Consider the following 6,142-nt stretch of genomic DNA (forward strand, 5'->3'; position numbering starts at 1 on the left):
TTATACAGGTAATGTGTTATTAATTTTGAATTAATAATAGTATAATAGTAGTCATGTGATTCTATAGTATGAGATCCACCAGTGTTGTGTAATCAAATAATATGAGGGATTTTAAAAACATTTAGTGCACACAAAAAAATCTACAGTATTACTTAAAGGCACACTATGCAGCTTTCCGTTTTTGTCAAACAGCGACCCCTAGAGTCGCTGTGGAGTACTTGTATTTAACATTACTGTCGTAAATACCACTCACGCAGAGCCGTCTCTGCCATAGATATATATATATAAACACTAGATACCACGTACGCGCTGTTGGCCAATGGAGGTCGACGTCCGCACACGGCGGCCATCTTGCGACAGGGTGCTCGCTCACTCGTTTAATGGTGCATGTACTTTAAAATAACCATAACTTGCTCAATTTTCTACCGATTTTCAAACGGTTTGGTTTGTTATAAACGTCAGAGATGTAGTTACGACACTGCATACATAAACTGCATACATATGAAAAATTATAACATGCATGTTCAAGCATTCGGAATTATAGCCATGTTAATAACGTTTGTAAGAAACCAAACCGTTTGTAAATCCGTCGAGATTTCATCGAGATATGAGGATTTGTGTGCGTGCTGATCATTCACCTTAATGCACAGAGCACTGCCGTAAGATGGCCGAACGGTGATGCCGGAAGTGACTGCGCCATAAGACATCTAGCGTTTATATATGATATCTATGGTCTCTGCACTCACGGCCTGATCCCTTCCGCCTGTATACCGGTACCTGTTCAGTAGGATGGAAGCTGTAATGAGTGGAAATAAGGTGTGGCCCCTTTAAGAGCTGCGCGCACCCTGTTGAACTGTCAGCAGTCTGTATTGTATGTGCAACTCGAACACCCCATGTATGCGGGTTATTTCAGTTTGATGCTCATTCTAATCCTGCTTTTGTTTATCAAGTAAAGCTGTGGACGGTATACAAACAGTTACACGAGTTCGATTGGGGAATAAAGATCAAGTTGTGCCAATCGCCTCCGTGAGTCTGTCTGGCCTCTTTAATAACTTCATCTGTGAGCTATCCCTATTTCTCCTCCTGACACAACGTTTTACAAAGCGTCGGACATTGAACAGGCACAGATAACCTCTGAAGATGTCTACTAGTCAGTGGCGGCTCCAGAGATTTTCTGTTGCAGATGCTATGGGGATGCTCAACACTTAACTAATTAAGTGGTGTTCAAAGAGTTCAAAGAAGTTGCTTTCAGGGCTGGACTGGGACAAAAAATCGGCCCGGGCATTTTGGCCCAGACCGGCCCACTATATGATCATAAACACCACCCATCTTTGCACGCCCTTAATTATTTGCATACCAACTCCTATTCATTAAAACCACTAATGCCATGTAATGAGTGAGTATAGGAACGAGTGAGAGTTTACAGATGAAATAAGTACAAATTTGACATTTATTAATACAGTCGAACTATACTCCACAGTGGTGAATCCTAAACCAAGCTACTGTATAAGCGGCTCTGGCATAGCAATACAAGTGTTTCTTACAGGATTTTTTGTTAAAACTGTGGTGGGTGGACCTTGGTTCTTCTAGGGGGGTTCGGGGGCATGCCCCCCCGTGAGAAAATTTTGTGCATTTTAATGTTAAATTCATCAATCTGGTGCACTTTGAGAGTTCAAAATTAAAAGCTCCAACCCATATTCAGTGTGCAAATTAAACAAAGAAAAATTCAAACCTCTTTTAGTTACAGTGTCTATTTACATTACACCTACTATATACTAGTTATAATATTAATCCAATGACAGTAATAGCCATATTTTGTAAAACAAATGCACTAAAAAATAAAGGACACTTTCATAATTAGTTTTGTAACAATTTCTATACTTGAAAGAGATAAGCACATGATCTTTTATTTTGACGCAAACTGCATCAAGCTTTTATTTTGGCGGAAAACATGGTTTACAAACGCCTGTCATTAAATTTCTAGTGAATTGCAGTAATCGTCAACTATGCAGATGTGGTAATCTGTAACTGGGTTGTGGGTTCCTACACTCCATCATGACATAGCCTAAGTGTTTTGAAAGTAGTTCTGCTTACCGCAGGCTCTACACTCTCTCATCTCTCTCCTGATCCTCCGTCCTCACTATCATCATCTGCCACAGGAGCTGACGAAGGTCAGAAAACATATATTTTGACACATAAAGCGTCTGCTTTAAGGGCCTGGTTCTATTTTTTCACGCTATTTATCTGCACATTCCTTGCGTTTCTTCTCCATCTCGCAGACTATTCTGGCAGATATTACACACTGACACTGCTGCACGCTCGCTTACTCGTTTAAAGTTGTGATTGGGCCAGCCCAGTGTCAATCAAGGAAAGAACCAATGGGCCGCTGATCTACGTGTTTCATGGGCTGGTCTGTCAGAAAAAAAACTAACACTGACTTTTTTTGACCAATGCATTACACCGGCACAAACCCAAAACGCAAGCAAAACAAAACAAAACGAATGGCCCGCCGATGTACACATTTTATGGGCCGTAAAAAAAAAAAAAAAAAAAAGTATTTATGAGATGTATCGGCCCAAAAAGCACGTCGGCCCACCGGGCATTTGCCCGGTATGCCCAATGGCCAGTCCAGCCGTGGGTGCTTTGAATTTTGGGGGGGCGTATCATTATGGAGGTCGCATCGGACCACCCTTGGTATACACATGCGTACACGCCCGCATTAACTATACTCGTTCCGTGACTATAAGCATATATATATACTGTATGTAAAAGTATTCAACGCAAGGGCTATAGACCCGCAACTACCCAGTGTCAGAGGGGTATGCAGCAACAATTTTGGCAATCATCAATCTGGTGCACTTTGAGAGTTAAAAATTAAAAGCTCCAACCTATATTCAGTGTGCAAATTAAACAAAGAAAAATTCAAACCTCTTTTAGTTACAATGTCAGTCTACATTACACTACTACATAATAATAGTTATAATATTAATCCCATGATAGTAATAGCCATATATTGTAAAACAAATGTACTGAAAAATAAAGGATACTTTCATAATTAGTTTTGTACTCATTTCTATACTTGAAAGAGTATATTTCTATACTTCACATTAAAGATGTGATTGGGCCAGCCCAGTGTCAATCAAGAAAAGATCCAATGGGCCGCTGATCTTCGTGTTTCATAGGGTGTCAGAAAAAAAACTAACGCTGACATTTTTTAACCAATGCATTACACCGGCACTAACCAATGCAAAACGAATGGGCCGCCGATGTACGAGTTTTATGGGCCGTTAAGACAAAAAAAAAAAAGTATGAGATGTATCGGCGCAAAAATCACGTCGGCCCACCGGGAATCTCCCGGTAGTCCCGATCATAGATATCATATAAAGGCTAGATGTCTCATGCGCGCTGCTGGCCAATGGAGGTCGACGTCCGCACACGGCGGCCATCATACCACAGTGTGCTCGCTCACTCGTAACATGGTGCATGTACTTTGAAATAACCATAACTTGCTCAATTTTCTACCGATTTTCAAATGGTTTGGTTTGTTATAAACGTCAGAGATGTAGCTATGACACTGCATACATATGAATAATTATAACATAAATGTTCAAGCATTCAGAATTATAGCCACGTTAATAACGTTTGTAAGAAACCAAACCGTTTGTAAATCCGTCAAGATTTCAGCGAGATAAGAGGATTTGTGTGCGTGCTGATCACTCACCTTCCGGTGATGCCGGAAGTGACTCCGCCTTAAGACATCTAGCCTTTATATGATATCTATGGTCCCGATGGCCAGTAGTCTACTACATGCCTGGACGTCACACTTTAAATCCTACCTGTTGCCTTTCACCATCCACTTATTTAGCTGCTGTCGCATCAATTGACATGCCATCTCCTTTTCCCTCTTTCTTTTTCTATTTTCAGTCCCCGACAGCTTTTTTGCTTTATCCATCTTATTCTTATTGCTTTATTTCCTGTTTTCGGTCGAAGTCCACAGTAGTCAATTGTCGAGTTCTCCACTGTTTCTTAGTTACCTATGATCACGCGCGTGAACTCGACAATCGACTACTATGGACTTCAACCGAAAACAGGAAGCAAATACAGGTATGTGCGCTGGCTGAATTAACATCACTTTTATTCATATCTTTCACATCTACTGCATTCAGGTTCACCCGTATTCACTCTGAAGGAATCACTCACATTGGCTGTGCACTTGTAATGACACATCAAGGATGTTAAGAGGCTACAAGCAGGTTTAAAACTTGCCCCATTTAAGTCAACAGGGTGCAAATTTTAAAAAGAGGATAACACGGTGTGGGCAACACCGATTTTTGTCGTTGTTTTCTGTACTGACAGCACTCCAAATTTACAAAAACATGAGCTCAATGTTAAAATTGACTGGAGTTCTCCTTTAAGGTGTGTTTTGGCCGATCAGATAACAAGTGGATGACTAAATAGGTGTAAACGGGGTCTAAAATGTTTTGAGCTTGTCCACTTTCAACCACTTCCAGAGGTAGTCGAAAACGCATTCAAACAGCCACAAAACACCACCTGCTCTCCGCCTACTGACCTAATGCGTAAACATTATGGGAAGCATGCTAGCCAAATAAAATTTAAATTGTGTTGGCTGGAGACTCAAGTTTGGTTTAAATGAACCAAGCACAATGTTTTCCAACCAATCCTGATTTCTAACACACACTCACAGCATCCGGCACTTTATCGACTAAAATAACTATCTTCCGGCAGACGGCAGTACGCATCGATTTACACCAAAAGAGTAACCCTTGAACTTGACGCACAATGTAATGACGAACGCGGTTGCCCAGCCCTGTTTGTTTTAACCGCGAGAGGCGTCAATTGCCGTCATTAAGTTGTGCGTCAAGTTCAAGTGTTACTCTTTTGGCGTAAATCGATGCGTACGCCATCTGCGGGAGGCTAGTTATTTTAGTCGATAAAGTTTTAAATATGGATATTTTTCTTACACGAACGCATTGCTTCACTTCAGAAGACCTTTATTAACCCATGTCGAATATTATAAATCTATTAATTAATTATGAATATATACACTTTAATGGACTTCAAAACAGAAACAGGCATTCACTACCATTATCACGCTTGGAAGAGCCAGGACATTTGTTAATATAACTCTGATTGTATTCGTCTGAAAAAAGAATGTCATATACACCAAGGATGGCTTCAGGGTGGGGAAATCATGAGCTAATGAGCCATTTCTGGGTGAATTATCCCTTTAATACCAGGTTTAAACAGGCCCTAAGTAATGCTGCAGATGAAAACTTGTTGTGCACTAAATGTTTCTTTATTTAGTTTTTTCTAGTCATATAGCATTTGCCTGTTTTTGTATCTTGTTGTCTTGTCCTTGAGTCTTGTCGTGTATGTGTATGTCTCTTCAAGTCAAGTAACCTTTATTTACATAGTGCTTTTAACAATACAGATCGTTTCAAAGCAGCTTCAGTGATAATGTCAAAATAATGCAACAAAGTTTGTTTTGGCTGTACAGCAGCTCTAGAAGAAATTTAAGCTTAAAGTTCAGCTTAAGTTCAGTGTTGATTCATTTCTGTTGTAAAAAGTTATTCATTTAGTTTATTTATCAGAACATTCAAAATTATTAATCCAGTTCCATCTGGTTGAAGATCGGATTTATCATATCGGTATGGAGACGGTTTTGTTGAGAATCTGTGCCACTGTCTGTTGTGTCGAAGAGGCCTTCAAAAGGGGAGAGTCTAGTTGACACAATCTCTGCTGACACTTCAGGGATGCGTTGTGGTCGTGTCCTCCATCTAATCTAGATACAGCCTAAATCCAGCTGACTATGGTAACCAGTCTCATGTTGGTTCCTCCCCTGCCCTACTTCTTGTGTCCTCCCAGCTAGCTGACTCTCCTGAGATGGCAGCCAGTCTGGTTTTTCTACAGTTACATCTCCCTGTGCCAAGCCTCTGGTTCCTTGAGCCACTGCCTTGACTCCATTGTTGCCTTGGCATCTGGAGCCAACTCATCCCCGACCAGCCTGTTCTCCTGTTGTGTGCCCTGCCCTTTTGTTTGGACTGTGTTCCCACCTCGCCAATCTTGTGCTGTGTCTTCTGTTGGTAATAAATATCATTCTGAGTCTGGGTGCTCCCTCTCA

The sequence above is a fragment of the Rutilus rutilus genome (assembly GCF_951802725.1).
Source record: "Rutilus rutilus genome assembly, chromosome: 1".
Taxonomy (NCBI): domain Eukaryota; kingdom Metazoa; phylum Chordata; class Actinopteri; order Cypriniformes; family Leuciscidae; genus Rutilus; species Rutilus rutilus.